The following is a 21,004-nucleotide window of genomic DNA, read 5'->3' on the forward strand; positions in this document are numbered from 1 at the left end:
AGTTGTGGCTCAAGTGTCAGAGCCCTAGCCTTGAGCAAAAGAAGCTCAGCACAGCACCTAGGCCCTGAGTTCAAGGCCCTGGACTAGCAAGATACACACACACACAAATTAACAATAATAATAATGATGATAATTATAATAATAGTAAATTAAAAAGGGATAGGTCTGTGGCTCAAGTGGTAGAGTGCCTGACAGACAGCAAGAGGCAAAAATGAATGAATGAATGAATGAATGAATAAATAAATACCATATACAACTAGGATTTCTCTTCACACAATTCATAAGAGGAAACAGAAGGAAGAGACATGAATTTATTTATCTTTGTTTATCTAACTGAAAAATGTGCTAAGAGATTCTTATCTAGCTAAGAAATATAGTACAATTCTTATCTAGGAAACCTCTAGGTAAGAATGCTTGTCATGATTAAGTTCTCTGAGTTACACAAATTTCTAATCTTCTACAATTGAACTTATATTAATTTAATAGAAAAAAAGCATCACTTCATTAGTTATGCATATTGCAATTAAATTTTAGTGGTAATGTCTGGGTAGGAAACAAAGTCAGAATTTTTTTTACAGAGTATGATTTTTAGAAAATAATGATTTCCACAAGAAAATGACAGATATCCAATTAATACTCTACCACAAAAACACTAAAAATAAAACAATAGATGCCTAAATCAGACTGTACAACTTTTCTTTAAGGCACACACATTTCTTGGTTTTAGGCCCTCTAAATGTGTCCTTTTCTTTGATAAGGGGGATTACTTGTCAGTCAAAATGAACATATATTCATGTCAACTTCTAGAAATCAATTCTACAAAGACTGATAGTTTTAAATAATATGTGTGTATGTTTCTGTCTGAGAGTGTGTGAGTGTGTGGGTTTGATCATTGTGAGTTTAGATGTAAATATAAGTGAGTGTGTACATGGTAAAATATTTTCTCAAGTACCAGTCTTACTACTATTATATAAGGAAATTAAACATGGTAATAACCTATCTTATTTTGCAAGATACCATTATTTCTAGAAATTGCCCCTGAACTGAATAGGTTTGATAATTATTTGGTGGATTCCATTTAAGTTTAAAGTTTTGGGTTTTTTTTTTCCACTGTATTATATTGTGTAGTGTGAAATAATCATTAATCCCACTTAAAAGAGAAACAAAGGCACAATATTATCTAGAAAACTTAAATAGCAATGAAGCTGTGGTTATACATAGATGACAAAGATCTGAGGGGAATACTGTTCCTTCTACAAATTTAGGGGCCTAGTTTGCCCAATACCCTTGTATTTGATAATAAAAATATAATACTAGATTTCTTCAAATTTATTTTCCAGTTTTATGGACACATAATTGTACAATGTAACAAGCAAGAATCTACTATGATGTAAATTACATATGTAGTTTCACAAATTTGTGTGCATATTTTCTCAAAGATAAGATAGTAACTTCTAATAGAACAATTCATTTTGTCATTTAAAAATAGGAAATTGGATATTGTCTCTAAGGCTATCACTGAAAACTTCAAAATTGATTAAATCATGTAAGTGTATTATTAACTACATGTAGGTGAACTGGATTTATTTTTAAGTTTTCCCTGAAAGAATATACTCATTTGTAACAAAACTGCATTAAAGTCTACTGTTGAACGTGCCAATGATAAGTACAGATAGGTAGTGACTAAAGAAATAGTGTTCCTATAGTGAAAATCCAGTTTATGTCTGGATAAAAAAGAAAATGATGACATTTTATCACTCAATAGATGCATAAGGAATTATGTCTGGGTGCTAGTGGTTCACACCTATAATCCTAGCTATTAAAGAAACAGATATGAGGATCTCAGTAAGAGCACAAGCCAAGCAAAAAGACCATGACCTTGGTATTCTCAATTACCCAACAAAAGAGCTGGAAGTGGAGCTGTGGATCAAGTGGTAAAGCACTAGCCTTGAGCACAAAGCTAAGAAACAGCATCCAGACTCTGAGCTCAAACCCCAGGACTGACATGCTTGTGCACACACACACACACACAAACACACACACACACACATTAGAAAGAAAGATTCTGTATGATTATTACATTATCTCTCTCTCTCTCAATAGATTGATAGATAAGTAGGTAGGTAGATACCTAGATAGATAGGTAAGTAGGTAGGTAGGAAGATATATACACAAAGCCCTGGGTTTGATTCCCCAGCACCACATGAATAGAAAATGGCTAGAAGTGGCGCTGTGGCTCAAGTGGCAGAGTGCTAGCCTTGAACAAAAAGAAGCCAAGGACAGTGCTCAGGCATTGAGTCCAAGGCAAAAACAAAACAAAACAAATAAATTATAAATTGCATACTGTAAAGATGAAAGAGATTAAGACTGTGATAATTAAGGTACAGTTAGTTTTGCGTTCAATTTTGAGGCATACTAACTTCTCAGTAAGCCAATATAAAGGATAGATTTTCTTACACACATCTGAGGAACGTCCCTCACAACATAGGTATAGGATTTATTCTATTTTATATGTCTCTTGAAGGTCAAGCAAATGTTCTATTCTTTTTATTTTCCATTAGGTATCAACAAATAATTGATATTATAACATGTTCATAATTTCTCATTCTAAATAATATTATTTAGATAAAATATTATCCATGGAAGAATGATCACACATATATAGATTATGTACTAGCATATTAAAGACATAGTATGTTATGATAAAATAGTTTACTGTTCATCATTTAATAACTACTATAAAATCATTTTATACCTGTGCAGTCAATTTTCCCTCAAATTAATGTTTCTCATATTTTAAAAATAGAATCAGCTAGTCTAGATCATAGTTGGTGGCTCACATCTGTTATCCTAGATGCATCGGATGCAGAGCTCACTGGGCTGGGAAGGAAGGATTGCCATTCCAGGCCAGCCTGGGGAGAAATTCTTGAGATAATGGGTTCACCAAATGTTAGATGACTGAGAAGGTATGCTCATGTGATCCCAGCTATGTGAAAAAGGGAAATAATAGAATCAAACAACAGGCTGGTTTGGACAAAATGAAACATGCTATCTCAAAATAACCAGAGCAGAAAGAGCTTATGAGTTTATGGCTGAAGTAACAGAGAACCTACATAGCGAATGTAAAACTCTTAATTCAAATCTCAGAATCACACACACACACACACACACACACACACACACACACACATCCTACATCAAATATGAATCCATTTAGTTAAATATAAACTGAAAGGGTGAAATAAATAAAATAGATACAAAAGTGGCAAGAGAAACCTTTATGTATTGCTCATATTCATTTATTTCAAGTCTTTCCTTCTCTTCATGTTTCTGGTTAACAGTTCATATTCAATTTAAATATCTTCCATAAAATGAGGTGACTTTCATTTAGATGGAAGACTTCTAGGATAATACATGAGAAACTTATGAATGAATGTACAGTCTTTTCCACGATGATCTGGGTGGGAGAAAAAAGATATGATGTGGCTGATATTATTTACCAACAATAAAATAGTCTGGTGAGTGGCTGACACACCAATGCTACCAACAAAGATCTACAAATGTTGATGATTTAGTTAAAAATAGGTTACCCAACATAGGGAAATCAGTAGTTTCATGTCTTAACAGTTCACTTTATGCACAAATATTCTGAATTTAATATTTTGCTGTTTCAATGTGATGTAAATACTGCTTATACACATTACACAATGACCAAATAAGTATTACTTTTAATGAAGTGATCAGAGTAACAAAATGACAGCACAGTGTCATAATGTGTATTCCTATAATAGATCCATTTTCATTTGCACTGGTAACCTTTAAAAAGAGTTTAAGATAATTTATTTCATCTATCTTCTTCTGAGGACAATATCAATAAGAATATGCTTAATATTAGAATGTTATGTTCTAAGAGTATAATGTGTAGCAGTTCCCAAAATCATGTAAAATAAATGTTAAATTGGAAAATGAAATAATTGCTTCGGTTACTGTCATCAAAATAGGGTAATAATGTCATTCAAACCATGACTCATAGTTGAGGGTAATGAACCATATCTAAGATATATTTATTAATCTTCATGAATAAATGCTACAAATGAATTAAAATAAATTTTCCTAATAGTACAGCATTACTGTTATTATACAGGAATTTTAAACACAGGCAGTTATGAATATTTACCTTTTGTCTGAAACTGTGAATAAAATACAAATACACAATTTCTCAATTCCCTTCCACTATGCTATCATTTCAAAACATAGTTGACATTCTTATTAACGTGTCTATCTGTGTTTCATAAACTCTTGTATAAGTTATCATCTAATTATTTTTCCTATGATCTCATTTCTATTAACTTCATATTAAGGACCCTCTATGAAATACTTAGTAACCTTTACATATTTTTGGCGTGGTTCAGTAATACTAAGGTTTGCTTCTTTATCTTCGAGAAAGTACACACACACATTCCAAATAAGCCAATATACACCCTCCTCCTTTAAATTGGGCTATTATATTCACTCTGCAGGACTTTTTAAATTTTCTTTTGTAACTATCACTTGATTTATTTTCTCATCTTCATCTCATTGAACATCATAAATAGAGCTTTTCATTTTTCATCACAGTCATTTTGAACATTTTCTAGGTACTCCCCTTCAAACTCAGCATTGCCATCTGGTTTCATTCCTAGTACTTCATTTCTGAAACTGCAGAGTATGAGTCACTATGAGGGTCCCATCTTGCTACCATTGTTCGGGAATCCTATTTCTAACTGCTTTAGGATATCTTACCCGGAATGTCACATCTTCAAATCCAGATGCTTCATACAAAACTCAACTTTTTCCACTCAATATTTTCCTTTTATCCCAAAGTCACTGAATGATTTGTATACTCAGGAAAACATTTGCACCCACAAACACCTTAATTTCCATCAGTGTTTATCTACACATTTGAGGCCACCAGAAAGGCATCTGCAAACTCTTCTTTCCTCTTGTGTGTATTTTCATCGCTGAGTATACATTATCTTCATTATATGACGGAGATGATATTGATACAAACCTCTTAACCAGTTTGTCTGTTTGATTAAGATTCCTTACCTGTAATCACTTTCCAAAGGATTGATTATGATTTTGTATAGCATGGTTAGGTGCTTCTTTTATTTATTCACTGTTTCTTTTCTTCTTTTTAAATAAAGCTTTCTATACATATATGTCTATGCACATATATATGAATGTGTGTGTTTGTGTGTGAGCTTATCAATCACTACCTTTACACTGGTAAGTATTCTATTGTACTAGCATTTTGAAAACATAGTTTACAACTCCTCCCATGTCACCCTACCATAGTTCTGGGTCATTTGCTATATAGAAGTGGTTGAATTATTTCCTTTTCCTCAAGTGACATTTACTTTGCTTAATGCTGCTCAATCAATATATCTTCTCCCTTGGTAGACGTACTGTTCTTTGCATTGGAAAACCATATCCATCATTGCTGCCAACTCAGATGCATATGTACTTTCCTTTATCCTATACTTCCTCTCCACAGTTGAAAGAAGTAAAGGGAATCTGCCCTCCTCTCCAATACCAACTAGTATTAAAATGACCCTTCACATAGTTTTACTATTTATTTAATACTTTCATATGTACTTAGGGATGGACATATAATAGTATTATTTCTAATATCTTGATTTGAGCTTTGAATTTTGCATGGTTATTTTAAATTTATACTAAATATTGCCACTGATTTGATCTTGCCTTAAGCCTATTTATGTTAGTGGGAAGATAGGGAAAATGTGATTCAAGAACCTAAACTTATGCTTATTAATTAGCAAATATAGTGTGCACTCTGTCATTGTTTTGCTGTGTAAGATTTTGATCAGATTTCCCCTAAACTATTCACTCATGATGACCTAAACATATAAGTAGCCCATTATTTTCTTCATTAATGTGTCAGTCCCTTGCCCAAAACAGATTTAAAATTGATAATACACTATAACACAGACATTTTTTATTCTCTTAAATTTAAATAATGGGCACAATATCCACCCTTATGTCTTTCATATTTTACCAAAATATTGAACACTTTCAGAGATGAAATTGTAGGGTTTATGTTGTAGTATTCAAAATCATGAAAGAAATATTTAATGAATTATTATATATCCATTTTAGTGATATTTGTTTTTATTAACTGGAACTACATAAGAAATAATTTTCAAGAATCATTATTGACAATTATCATATTTTAGATAAGCTAATATCTCCATCTTTATTTTTTATTGAAGCATCACATTCTCATCTTTAAAAAAAATGTTTCTTGTTTTTACAAAGGTAATGTACAAAGGGGTCATAGTTACAAAAGCAGGTCATGAGTGCTTTTCTCTTTGCACAGCGTCATCCCATCACTCACTCATTCCCTATTTTTCCGTTCCTTCCCCACCCATAATTTGTATAGTTCATTTTGCACATTGCGTTTAGTGAGTACTACTTCTTCATTTAGTCAGCCTTTTTCCTTCCATTTCTGTGCCTCCTCTTATCCTAAAAGAGATAAACTAGCAAAACAAAAATAAAATAAAATAAAAACAACAATGAAGAAAGAAGCCTCTTGTTTCCATTTCCTTGAGGTCATTTCAATATGATTTTCTATGATCACATGCACATAGATATTGTGTCTTCACGATCCTTTCCTAAGAATAACCTTGTTTATTCTCATTATGTGTATTTATACCTCTACTCTTGTATAATGCATCATGTTCCAATATATAATAGATCTAGCTTCCATTTATTGGAGAAAACCTGTGGTTTATTAGAACTTGGATTATCTCACTGAACATGATTTGTTCTAGGTTCATAAATTTTCATTCAATGATGTATTATTCTTCCTAAGGGCAATTCCATTGTGTATAGCATCTATTGCAGGACATCTGGTCTGTTTCTATAACTTAGCTATTGTGAATAGTAGAGCAATAAACATGGGTGTGCAAGTATCTTTGGTATCCAGGTTTGTGATTTTCTACGTCAATACCCAATAGTCATAGGGCCAGGGTAATGTTTACTTTCTTGAGGAACCTCCAGACTTCTGTACAGAGTGGTTGTACTAATTTACATTCCCACCAGGTGCAGTGCAAATGGTTTCCTTCCTCCCCACATGCCTGACTGTATTTGTTTTTATTTGAATTCAAAATGTTGGTCAATCTAACCTTGGTGAGATGGTATCCAGAATTGTTACTTTGTGGTTAATTATCAGGGATGATGTCATTTCCTCATATGTTTCTTTGTCATTCTGACCTCTTCTGAGAAGTCTCTCCTGAGCTCCTTTTCCCATTTAGTGTTTGGTTTATTCGCTTTGGGACAGGTTAATTTCTCAAGCTTCTAGAAAGAAATACAGACAGCTGAACAGTAAGTACAAATAGTAAAATTAGAATTCTAACATTAGGAACAGTAGAAACTATAGTGATCAAGTTTTAAAAACTGACTTTTCATATGAGTCCTAACATAAATCTGGCAGAAGAAGGTAGAAGAGTCCAGGAGAGGATTCTCAGGAGAAGGTACAGAGTCTGCTAAAATATTGAATCAAGAAAATACAGAGAAAAAGAGCAAAAATAAATCAATTTGGGTTGGAATGCTATATTTGCAAAATATAATTTAGGGTAGTAGTAGTGAATAAGGGCTCAATGTGAGAGGTACTTGAATTATGTCTACTGGATTGGACATTTTATAATAGAACTGCTTTTGAAGAATTTACATAGGGATATAACAAGTTAACATATATATTCTAAAATAAATCTCACATCTAAGGAATGATATGGAGGGGAATGACTTGCAGGGTAAATATCTTAAAACTGAGCTGAGAATCTCTGCTGTATCACATTAAAGTCACCTTTATTTAGGTATAATGTATATTTCAGTATAGGTTAAAAACATAAGATGACCACTTGTCAGTCCATGGATATACAAATTTATATTTATTAATCATACAAATAAAACACAGTTGGACTGGTACATTTTGAACTACATAGAATTTCATTGCTCATAGAAAGATGAACTATTAAATAAATGATCAAATGTATTTGAATGAATTAATCTCATATATTTTTCTCTAAAAAGAAATTCTCTGAAGAGAAGTTCAGGAAGAATTAATTCAGTACATATTTACATAGCACTGGTTCAACATACAGAAGGAGTAAGACATTTTGAAGATGTTCTTTGTATGAAAATAAAACCAGGAAACTTGTTGAGATTAGTTTGGAAGGGAGAGAGGGAACATGGAGGAGAAGATGAGACTACCAAAGCTATGTTACATGGACATATAACAAAATACCCTTGTATAAATAATCGATGCCAAAAATGTGTGTGTGGGGGGGGGATTGAATCACAAAATAACAGTAAGTGAAAATGCTCAGGCTGGGAATATGGCCTAGTGGCAAGAGTGCTTGCCTCGTGTACATGAAGCCCTGGGTTCAATTCCCCAGCACCACATATATAGAAAACAGCCAGAAGTGGTGTTATGGCTCAAGTGGTAGAGAGCTAGCCTTGAGTAAGAAGCCAGGGACAGTGCTCAGGCCCTGAGTCCAAGGCACAGGACAGGCAAAAAAAAAAAAAAAAAAACACAACAAGAAAAGAAAAGGCTCTACTGATGTTCAGTTTTCTTGATGCTGAAACAATGGACTCACTTGCCCAAGAGAAATAGCAGAGATTAGTTTGGAACATGGTATACTATTCTCTAAGATACACTCTGCCACCTGAGCCACAGCGCCCCTTCTGGCCGTTTTCCACATATGTGGTGCTGGGGAATGGAACCAAGAGCTTCATGTGTAGGAGGCAAGCACTCTTGCCACTAGGCCATATTCCCAGCCCCCCCATACATTTTGTTTTGTATATCAAACTGTGTAAGTTGGGATATATTAAAGTCTTCAGTTTTAAATTTGCCCTGAATTGAAAATCCACCAAGTTCTTATTTTGTATCTGTATTTAAACTAATGAACTAGTAGTACAAATGTTATCTGCACTTAAAATTATACTTTATCCACCAAAGGAATTATTTTTGATAGGAGTAAGGTAGAGGAAATACTTTTAGATTAATTTCTCATTAAAAGTCCCCCAAATATCAAAACAATATTTTGAAGATTACTAAGTCTTTGGTTGTTGCACATTTATAAAATATCGTTGTGTATTCTGAATACTGAGAGAGAGAGAGAGGAATATGCTATCTTTAGTCTAGGGTACAACATGACTAAGTAAATTCTGTGTACTTTTAAGTATTTTGAATTGCAAACAAGGTTTCAGGAAAGCAAATAGAAAAGGTAGTAGGTCACAAGGTTAGAAATTATAGCAAATAAAAAGTTACCAGTACTTTGGTGAGTACTTTCATTTAAATTCGTATTTTTATTCTATGTTCTACTGTTCATCCCCACCTTCGTTTGGAAGGGGTTTACTATCACAATTTTCAGAGAAAAACAATTTATGCTTTATCATATCAATTAGGCATACATTATAATTTTATGTACATAAGACACAAATGAATGCAAATGTAGGCTTCTTACAGATGTTTAGAGTTTTAGTCTTGTCTTTTGTATGATCATCAGTATTGTTCAGAACTATCTTTTCAAAAACTTCCAAATGTATGATTCGACCTCAAAAATCTGTCCAAATCCCCAACTTTTCCTCACTTCCATTTTACATCCTCAGGTCTATAGAGTTTGCTTAAAATGAAAGTGAGTGATATACTCAAAATAATTTCCACGTAATGAAGGATTTATACATTTATTAAAATAATTCCTCATGCAAACATTTGTTGAATATAGTATTATCTAAGAAAAAAAGTTTTTAATACCTCTCAATCAACTTTGCCAATTTAAAAGCAGTGGTGTAAAAATTATTTCTCCCTATTTGAGTTAGTTATGAACTTTTTACTCACTTGAGTTAACTTAATGCATGTGGAAATAAAGAGAAGTCAAAAAATCTCATTTTTTCAACAAAATCTCACAAGTGTTCAAAAACAAGTATAAAATTAGACAAAATGTGACCATGGGGATAGCTAAATGGTCTTGTCAACGCTGATAATACAGTCATTGGAAAAGAAAATGTCACCAAGTATTTAATATCAGGGTTAGTAACTCACAATTGGCTTCTTATTTTTGCCTAGCAGTGATAATGAATCTTATATACATTCTTTTTCCTCTGGTATTGAGATATATGGGTGGTGTGTGTGTGTGTGTGTGTGTGTGTGTGTGTGTGTGTGTGTGTGTGTTACTTTTATTTCAGATTTTATTTAGGAAACTGGAATAGGTCAAAGTTTAATGACTTTATCAAAATAACACAGCTAAGCAATAGACCATACTCTTTCCATTTGATTCTACTCTATTCTTACTACATTTTGCTTTAACTCCCTTTGCTTCTATTTCACTTACCAATTTTCAATGTCTTATTTTCTCATTCTGCTTAAATCTCCCGACAACTGGTTGTATATCATATTATGTAATTATTTTCATTCTTATTTGTTGGAATCTTGGTATTGGAACACAAGTTTATGGTGTTGGAGCTTGTGTCTATCCTTGTTGAGATCACTTTGATTATTTTAAAGGTTTTCTGGGGAAAGTGTGAAAATATAACGATTATGGAACCACAGAGAAAGAGGGAGAACATTTTTTAAGTATATATATTAACAGGCATGCTGGGTCTGAGCTCTTGGGAATATTAATTATGCAATATTTTTCCCAATATTTACAGATACATCCACTTTGGTCACATTTGTTTTATAGCTATTTACTTTCATCTTATAATTCTTATGTTGAATAAAATATCACAGTTAGACTGAACATTCTAACATTTACTATATTCTATTTGTTCATGTAGAGATTGAAATTTATTTAAATTAATGAATTTTAAATGTATTACCTCATTGCTGAGAGAAACATGACTCCAGCTTTATAAGACATTTGTAGTAAAATTAATTAAAATGTTTTTGAAGAATGACTACTTTGTATAAAAATGTTTACATAATTGTGTTTTTAGTTCCAAATCAAAGAAGAAAAAATACCCTTGGGATACAAGTGAATAAATACATGTGATGAGTAAGAATTAATATGTCTGATAATTAAAGACATTAAGAGATATTATGTTAACTTACTTATTTTAAATTATACTGTTTAAAATTAATTTAACATATTTAAATAAGAACACAGTTCAGGGAGTTTATAAATTTAATAGATATAAAATTCTGTTTCTTTAGTCTTTATTAACTAAATATTCACTTAGTTATTTCTTTTAAAACATTTAGAACAAATTAAAATTTTGTTATTTTTGGCAGGTACTAATTTTAATCGTACAGAACTCAGGCATTATATTAATAGGTAATACAAATTTAAGCATAGAATCTTTAAAGTCTGCCTTTGCTCCCATATTTAGTTACACTTTTATCTTCCCAATCATTCACTGATAGTCTCTCAAAAGCCAAATATTGCAGCATCATAAACCATAACAATGCTCCATGAACATCCAAAGTAGCTTATTGTTCCTTTTCCTGCTGAATATGCATTTTTCAATTGATCATAGAATGCTCTCTGGTAAAGGCCAATGATTTTTCCAATGCATTGCTTTTCTGTCTTCAGAAAATAAAAAATCCAATTCACACATAATTTTCAGAATTGGCTTACATTAAATGGTTGAATCCTTGGTTTTCCATTATAATATCAATTTGATTTTAGGAATGATATTCACCACTTCCTGAGCTCTATGGGAAAAACTTAGGGGACTGAGATCTGAAGATTGTGGTTTGAAGCTAGTCTGGCCAAGAAAGTCCTTGAGTTTATTATCTTCACTTACCCATGAAAAAGGGCTGAAAGTAGAGCTGTACCTCAAGTGGTAGACCCCTAGTCAAATGAAAAAGCTAAGGGACTGTGCCCGCTAATGAGTTTATGCTGAACATAGGGACATAAACACATGCACACACACACACACACACACACACACACACACACACACACACTGAGATGAGGAAACATCCTATTTAAAATCTATTTTTTCCTAAAAAAAGGATCAATTTATGGAAGAAATCAGCATAGTGGAATATTGTATAGAAAATTTTCAAACATTTTTATCATTTAGATCTTAGAAACCATAAAGAAAATGGTCAATGGTAAAATAATATAAACATTTAGAGAAGAGAATTCACAAAATAAAGAAATCACAAATTGTAACACTTGTAGTTTGGGGCATAAGGTAACAGTAAACTTGTGAATATCAGTCCTATATTTGATGGGCTATTTTTCTAAGTACATAAAAATTGTATAAACCAATTATTTCAAGTTGTCTCAATTTTAATCACTAGTACCTTTTTTGGTAATCAGAAAAGTGGCTCAATTTGCCCATCTAGTTATAAAAACTTTTAATCCTATCAATTAATGTTTTCCATATTAAGCAGTTCTCAATAATTAAAATATTAAAGATATGAAAAATTGCATAACATTTTCATTGTACTTATCAAACAGAAATGCTATCAATGCAAAGTTGCATCACTAAGTAATTTTGAGTAATATAATTAATGTTCTTCTGAGAAAATATGATAATTGCTATTGTCATTCATGATTTTTGTCAGTCCTAGGGCTTGAACTCAGGTTCTGAGTGCTGTCCCTGAGATTTTCGGATTTCTTTTTGTTTTTTGTTTTGCTCAATGCTAGTGAAGTACCACTTGAGCCACAGCCTATGTAACTTTTTTAAATATAAAACTGTCTTAAGAATTATAAAAATATACAACAGCAAGTATTACCTAGAAACAGAAGGTGATATTTTATAATTTTATTTTTGATTTCTATTTCCATACTTTCATTTACTTTTTGCAATTATATCTCTAAACTTGAAATACAGAAAATAATAACACTTGAATGTATCATATCACTTTTAACATTTTATTTTGTTATAGTGCTATAAATAATTTTTTCAGTAGGATATACAAACTAGAATCAGCATAATATGAGAAAATCTAATACCCTATTTCTCTTCCTGAAAATATAATGAGGCTTACTTTGTATTTTCTTAGGCTACCCTATCCCATGGCTAACTTTTCTAATTTCCTATTAACACTAAAATATTACATTTAAACTTTTCTTTTGGTAAGGAAATAATCACTATCATGATGTTTCACTAAAATTATCATGATATGTGTCTTTGTAGAATGTAGCTTAGTTGTGTGTATTGCTGAATATTTATGATGGGACATCCATTGAACTTTTATTCCTATTTTGTCCTTACCCAAATATTGCAAACCTGCCTACTTAGAATTTATCTCCTACCACATCAACTAATAAATGCCTTTTCATTTAATCATTGGGATTTAGATACATTTCTACAAAAGGCTAACTACCTCTCAAAAACCACTACCCCATCAAATTTTGTCTAAAGAAGTTTAATACATTTCAAATTGTTCATCATGCAGATGAAGCAAGAGATTAAGCATTCATCTTTTCCATACCTTTAATTTGGAGGAATGAAAAGATAATCTTTGCACAATCATATTTTAGATCTTTGATGCACTGATCTCTTTATTTCTTCATGTTCAGTCTCTCCTTCTCTGCTGTTCCTTCATGATTGTTCCCATCTCTATCCCCATAAGTGCCTTTCTTTATCTTAGGCCACAAAATGATAGATAAATACTAAGCAATGTTTATTTCTTTCAGTTTCAGTTGTGAAGCTGATATTGAAGTTAATGGAATTTTTAAGCAGTTGGGAGAGTCGTGAGGAGAAAAATATTTAGGCTTACTATAAAGTTGGTGTCATGCCTTAAGATTTTATTTTAGGGTAAATTACTAACATTGTGTATCTGGTCCTAGGAAGTGTGCTTAGGTTCATGGGGATATTTGGGCTGTTACAGTGTCTAAAAGAACTGCTGTCATTTAATGCATGGAAGCCAATATTGTTAAATACATTCTCAAGGCAGAATAATCATTTTCAAAATGTTAGTAAATTTTTTTGATAAAAATTTCTGTATTGATTATGAGAACAAGGTTTTTGTCAGCCAGATGTGTATTTGTACACTGAGCTTGCCAATTTATGACAGTTACAATCATTTAGCTTTCCAGTTTTATTTGATTTGTAAGATGCAATTCATACAGTTCTGTGAGCATTAACACAATATATAAATTTTTTACAGTGTTACCAAATGAACAGTCAACATTGTTATTACTATTGATAGTATTACTTCAACCCCTACCAAAAATAAATCAATCCAACTTAATAAAGACTAAGAAGACTAAACAGTTGCAGAAAGCATTACTAATTTATTGACTAATGGTGATTGGAGGTACAGCTCAGGGATAAACTCAGTGCCATCCCCAGATCAGGGAAAACACACACACACACAAACACACACACACACACACACACACACACACACACACACACACACATACACACACACAAATAAATAAAAAAAGAAGCTGCCTCAGAGCAAAATACAGACAACATTTAACTTCATTTCTGTCTTGTCTTTGATACATAAGGCAAATTTCAGCTATGCAAAGTATTTTATGCTCCTTGTGTTTGTGATCTTCCTTCCGTAAGTTTGAAATATCATCTTCTTCTAGTCAATGTGACAATTTCATATTCTTTCCATCAAAAAACTTTAAATAGAATTGTCAGAGCTGTTTCCCAGATGCCTGTATCACTAATGCTACTTGGAAACATAGTTGTTACTCAAATCACTTTTTGGTTAAATAAGTTGATGTGTATTGCATCACATAAGGAAGTGTCTAGAGATCAATGAGGTATGGTGGAGACAGAATTCAGGATGAACCAAAATATGCAAATGCAAAATATTAAGTTTGTTTGTATTCTGACATGCTTATTTTGTTAATCTTCATACTCTGATCATCTTATTAATCTCATGATGGCTATGAATATGGTTGTCTCTGATTTCAAGTGTTCACAATCTAGAGCTGTTTGGGGAGTGCCTCATTGTAAGTCCTTATTTTGTGGAAAGAATTATATATTATGTATTTCTTCTCCTCAATTCAACTCCTGACTCCATCTCTACTCCTCTATTCATTACACTCATTGTTTTGCTCCAGTACTCTTACAAAACCATACAGACACCTGCATTAGTACACATTTTACACTAAAATCTCTCTCTCTGTGTATATATATGTGTCTATATGTGTGTCTATACACATACATACATATAGACACATATATATACACACACACGCGCACACACACACACACACACACACACACACACATATATATATATATATATATATATATATTTTTTTTTTTTTTTGCCAGTCCTGGGGCTTGGACTCAGGGCCTGAGTACTGTCCCTGGCTTCTTTTTGCTCAAGGCTAGCACTCTACCACTGAGCCACAGCGCCACTTCTGGCCGTTTTCTATATAGGTGGTGCTGGGGAATCAAACCCAGGGCTTTGTGTATACAAGGCAAGCACCCTTGCCACTAGTCCATATTCCCAGTCCCTTTATATTTCTTTCTTTAAAAATTACTATTTTTCTGAATAAACCTCCAGCAACTTCAGGGAGGAAACCTGATTGCTTCATCATGCTTAGTTTGTTGATTTACAGTCAATTAGTATTTAATACAGGGATGCATTCAGATACTCTCAAAAGAAGGTATAAGAACTTTAAACTGAATGACATGTTTTAAAATGTAAATAGACGGAGAAATTTTTCTTTCCTTCTTCCTTCCTTCCTCATTCCCTCGCTTCCTTTTTATCCTTCTTTCTTTTCTTTTCTTTTTTATTTTTGCCAGTCCTGCGACTTGAATTGAGGTCCTAGGTACTGTCCCTGACTTTGTTTTGCTCAAGGCTGGTACTCTACCATTTGTGCCACAGTTTCACTTCTGGCTTTTGTTGTTTATGAGGTACTGAGGAATCCAATCCAAGGTTTCATGCAAGCTATACAAGCACTCTACCACTAAGCCACATTCCCAGACCATTTTTTTCTTTAAAAAAAGCAAACAAAAACAATAATAAAAAACAAAGACCCTGGCATTGAGGATTTAGTTCAGTGGAAGAGCACTTGCCTGGAAAGTACAAGGCCCTGAGTTCTGTTCTTCCCTCAGCACTATTTTATGGCAGCACTATTCACCATAACCAAGGTACGGAATCAGCCTAGATGCCCCTCAATGGACAAATGAACCAAGAAAATGTGCTCTGTGTGTGTGTGTGTGTGTGTGTGTGTGTGTGTGTGTGTGTGTGTGTGCTCATTGAATTCTACTCATCCATTAGGGAAAAATATGTATTGTACCTTGGAATGATTTGGAAAAAAATATATTAAGTGAAAAAAAATACCTACAGAAACATGGGTTACATGCTTTCGCTCATTTGTGGGAGCTAGAATGTGTCTGTAAATGTATGAGTAGACACTTCATGAGGTATGTTAGTGGTTATAAGTGAATTAATTGAAGCATCACAGATTTTATTGAAAGCACAAATAGTGTAATTCTTCAGAAAGTCTTAGTCAAAGTTCAACAAATAAGTACTAGGAAAAAAATGGGTGCTTGCAAAAGGGGATAGGGAAAAGCAAGGAAAGTGGACTATAAGAATGAATGAGGGGAGGGAGTAGAATATAGGCAAGAATGCATTGTATATACCTTTTAAGAGATCATACCATTAAGAGAAAGGAAAGGGTGGGTTGGGGGGGGAGGTGGGGTTGAAGATGTTGGAGAGACACAGATCAAAATGCGTGTACTCATAAGTTACTTTGTTAAATGACAAAAGAAATTTCAATACATATCCTAAATATTAAGAAAAGTGGGGGAAGGGAGTGAGAATATTGTAAGAGGTGACATTGATCAAGAAGCACTCATAAGCTATGAGAGCTTGAAAATCAAAGCCGTGAGACCATGAAAGGACTGGGAGTTTGGAAAGCCTTCTCCCAAAATACTCTCTGAACACTGAGAGTTTCCTGGAGAGGTCCCTATCAGTCCTGACTTAACAAGAATTCAGAGATCTATCCAGGATGTGGTCTCACTCCACCCTAAGCTCCGTGGGAGCCTGAGGATAGACTTAGGTTTATGGAAATTGTTAGATGTTTACTCTTTAGCTCTCTTCCCAGAATAGGGAAGTCATCTACCACTTGTGTACAAAATATTGTCACAGCTGGGAGCACAGTGGCTTATGCCTGTGATTCTATCAACTCAGGAAGCTGAAATCTGAAGGATTGTGGTTAAAAGCAACCTAGGGTAGGGCCGGAAAGTCCAGAACACTTATCTCCAATTAACCACCATAAAGTAGGAAGTGGCACTCTGGCCTCAATGGTAGAGCACTAGCCTTGAGTTGAAGATCTCAGGGACAGTGCCCAGGCCCAGAGTTCAAGCCCCACAATTGGCAAATATACATGCATACACATATATGTACGGAAAATAATATATATATGAAAGAAAAAACATATACATATGTGTGTATATATAAAGAAAATTATATATAAGCATATATAAATAAAATAATTTTCAAAAATTATAATAAAAACCCATAGTAAAAAAATTATTGTAGTGAAAGCACATGATAGATATGAGATGGTGCAGCACTCCTAAAGGGACTGAAGCTCAAGCACTAAGTGTGTACATGAGAAAAACAATTAAAATGTTAATTTTAGTAACCCTTGGGAGATTGACTGAGCATCATATAGGGGTTATAAAATAGTGTGCAAGGAAATGTCAATAATTTAGATTTTTTAAATATTTTCAAGGAACATGTCAAAAATTTACCCTTTGCAATGTCAAATATGAAGTAACTCTACTGATTCAATTTAGTGGCTGTAGAGAAAGGGCAGATATAAAAGAAATCTAGTTTACTTTTTATCTAAATTTTAACAAAGAACAGAAACCACCAAGTATTTATTTGATGATAAAAGCTCAAATCAACTATATTGGCAGTACCCTCTTTATACCACTGACGGTGACTATTCTCTCTTACTACAATTGAGCAACACTTTTGCTCTGGTGTGTGTCTAAGTTTGTGTGTGTGTGTGTGTGTGTGTGTGTGTGTGTGTGTGTGTGTTATTCTTGGTAAAGATGCAGTCCCAAACTAGTCAAAGTCCAACGCTTTATGATATTCCATCCTGCTTGCCTAAAAATCACATTAAACTTACTAGGGCTTACATGAGCCCGGAACATTGCAAATCCTGACCTTCTCCTTGAATATTAAATGTCAAATTGAATTTGAAATATTTACAGAGGCTCTTTTTATTTCTTGATTGCATAAAAGTTATAAATGAGCAAAGCTTCTTCCTTCAAATAATACACTTGTTTAAAATTTCACTTTAGTCTTGATTTTGCTATTAGGTGTTTTTGTGAGTATCAACTGCAGCTCAAAAATCATCTGATAACTTGTCAGCTGTAAGGATAACTGAAATTTGGTAATAAACAGTAGAAGGCATATAGATATATTAATTTTATATATGTGTATACATATTTATATATAATATATAAAGCATAGAGATACATTCATTTTATATATGTATACATTTATATGTATATAAAGCATAGAGATATATTCATTTTATATATGTGTGCATATGTATTTACATATATGGTATATATATAAAGCATAGAGATAAAATCATTTTATATATGTGTGTTTGCATACACATATATGATATGTATATATGCATGTATGTATGTATGTATATCATGGGCATTGTCCCTGAGCTTGTTTTGCTCAAGGAAAGCATTCTGCCACTAGAGTCACAGCACCACTTTCAGCTTTTTCTGTTTATGTGGCACTGAGGACTCAAATCCAGGACTCATGTGCACTAGGAAAGGACTCTTTCCACTAGCTACATTCAAAGCTGCTGATAATACTTTTATAAAATTATCCACTTCCATATTTTCTCCACTTACAAGAATGGAAGCATACACACACATGCACTTCCTCCTGCTTCATCTGCTTCTGCTTCAGAGGTGTTACATCAGTTTTCGTGATGATTTCATGAACCTGAGTAATATTCCAAGAATGTATTTGATTGCTATCTCACATCAAGGGAAAGACAAGACATTTAATTTTAATGTTGAAACTGAAAAAGACACCCTGACCAAAGAAGTCTTTTAAATAAATGGCAAATTAGCTGATTGTTTGCTTGATTTTTAACTTCCTTGATCATAATTATATCTAATATATTTTCATTGTGACTGGATGGTGGGAGGATATTTACTGTCTTTTTCTGTTACTGTAGAAATTGTTGTGGTAACAAATTACCACCAACTTTTAGTGCTTCAGAGCAGTATGAATTTATTATCTTGTGCTTCTAGAGGCCTAGATCCTAAATAATGACTGAGTTCTTTGAAAAGCAAGCTCAAGGTGACTTTTGCCTTGCTTCAGGATTCTTCCCACAGTCCTGGGCTCTTGTTGCATTCCTCTGGGGAGTTCCCAGTGGGACTGTCAGAGATCCCCTCTTCTCTTACCCTTCTCTTACAAGAACCTTGTTGTTGTATTAGTTTGTCTGAATCACCTAAACAGTTTCACCACTTGAAGAATTTTCTCTGAACCACAACTCTCTTTCTTGCAGTAGGTGGCATATTCACAATTTGTAGGAAATAGAGTGAGAAATGACCTGAAGTGCCACATTCAGCCTACCATTGGACAATTACTCAATTTTACTAAATTTCAAATATTACTATCTTTTCTCTAACTGCTGTAGTTTCAAGGATGAGTGACATTCTGGTGAAATTCCATGCCAAATACAGAAATATGTATACCATGTAAAATGCATAAATATGTACATATGGTTGTACATATTGTAGATTTCTAATATATGTCTTTAGCTACATTTCCAAATTATCAATAATATCTTAGCATGAGAGTGAGAACTACTGATGAAAAGTCATCTTTTCTATTAAAATCCTCATAAACATTTAATTGCCTCCAAGTTGAATTTGAGAAAGATGAGTGAAAGCATGCTATATATTATTAATTATTATTATTATTATTATTATTATTATTATTATTATTATTATTATATGGTACTATTTGTTAACGTGTATTTATTTATTTGCTTGGTTTTTTTTGGTGTAAGTCCTTGGACTTGAACTCAAGGCCTGGGTATTGTCACTGAGCTTTTGTTTTATTTTATTTTTCGCCAGTACTGGGGCTTGCACTCAGGGCCTCAGCACTGTTCCTGTCTTCATTTTTACTCAAAGCTAGCACTTTACCACTTGAGCCACAGTGCCTGAAAGGATATTTCCTGGCCATCCCAGAGGACCATGTGGAGATAATCACAGACAGGAGAAGAAGGTTCAGAAGGAGGTTTAATAGTGGGGCCATAGTTCCCACGGGAGAGGGAGCTACATGGTGTCTGCACCTTATCCAGGTGGCAGTTTCTCTCTCTGGGGGTAAAAGGGGAAGTAGGTAGGTAGTGAGTAGGAGTGGCTCATTAGGTATGGGTAGATCTGGGGGCTAGTGGGAGGAGCTGAGGACACCAGGCTAGGGAAATGCTAACAGTGCCACTTCCAGCTTTTTTCAGTTTATGTGGTGCTGAAGAATTGAACTCAGGGCTTCATGCATGCAAGGCCAGCACTCTACTGCTAAACCATATTCCCAGCCCCAGTCACTGAGTTTTTGGGTGCAAGGCTTGTGTTCTAGTAGTTGAGCCATAGCTCTATTTCTAGCAGTGTGGTATATAAATATAGACCAGAGTATCAGGTACATTCTTGCCCATGCTGGTTAAACCAATCCTCAGATCCTGAGGAGCTAGAGTACACATTTGTGGTAATGGTACCTGGAGGATACCTGGATGTTTGTTTTTTAAATCAATCATACACTTTGTAAAATATTTTCTTGGTATAATGGGATATCAACATTTAACCACTTTTTCTCTGCCTTCTTCCATCTCATTCCCACAAACTGTTCAAAATATAGCTCAGAATGGTCAGTTACATTTTAACTTATATTTTTAATTAAGATATTCCTAACGGAAATATCTTCTTAAAACAACCATCAGTAACATATCTGGCTAAGTTACCAATGCACACCAGTTATTGTAAAATCTAAATCAATTTCAACACTTTTTTT

At 33.4% G+C, this 21,004-nt stretch overlaps 1 protein-coding gene across 1 annotated transcript in view; it reads left to right on the forward strand.

Moving 5' to 3' along the window:
- Lrp1b (LDL receptor related protein 1B) overlaps nt 1–21,004 on the forward strand; it is a 1,711,024-nt gene that overhangs the window by 303,836 nt on the left and 1,386,184 nt on the right. The gene's annotated exons all lie outside the window — the stretch shown is intronic.

The sequence above is a fragment of the Perognathus longimembris genome, chromosome 4 (genome assembly GCF_023159225.1).
Source record: "Perognathus longimembris pacificus isolate PPM17 chromosome 4, ASM2315922v1, whole genome shotgun sequence".
NCBI lineage: Eukaryota > Metazoa > Chordata > Mammalia > Rodentia > Heteromyidae > Perognathus > Perognathus longimembris.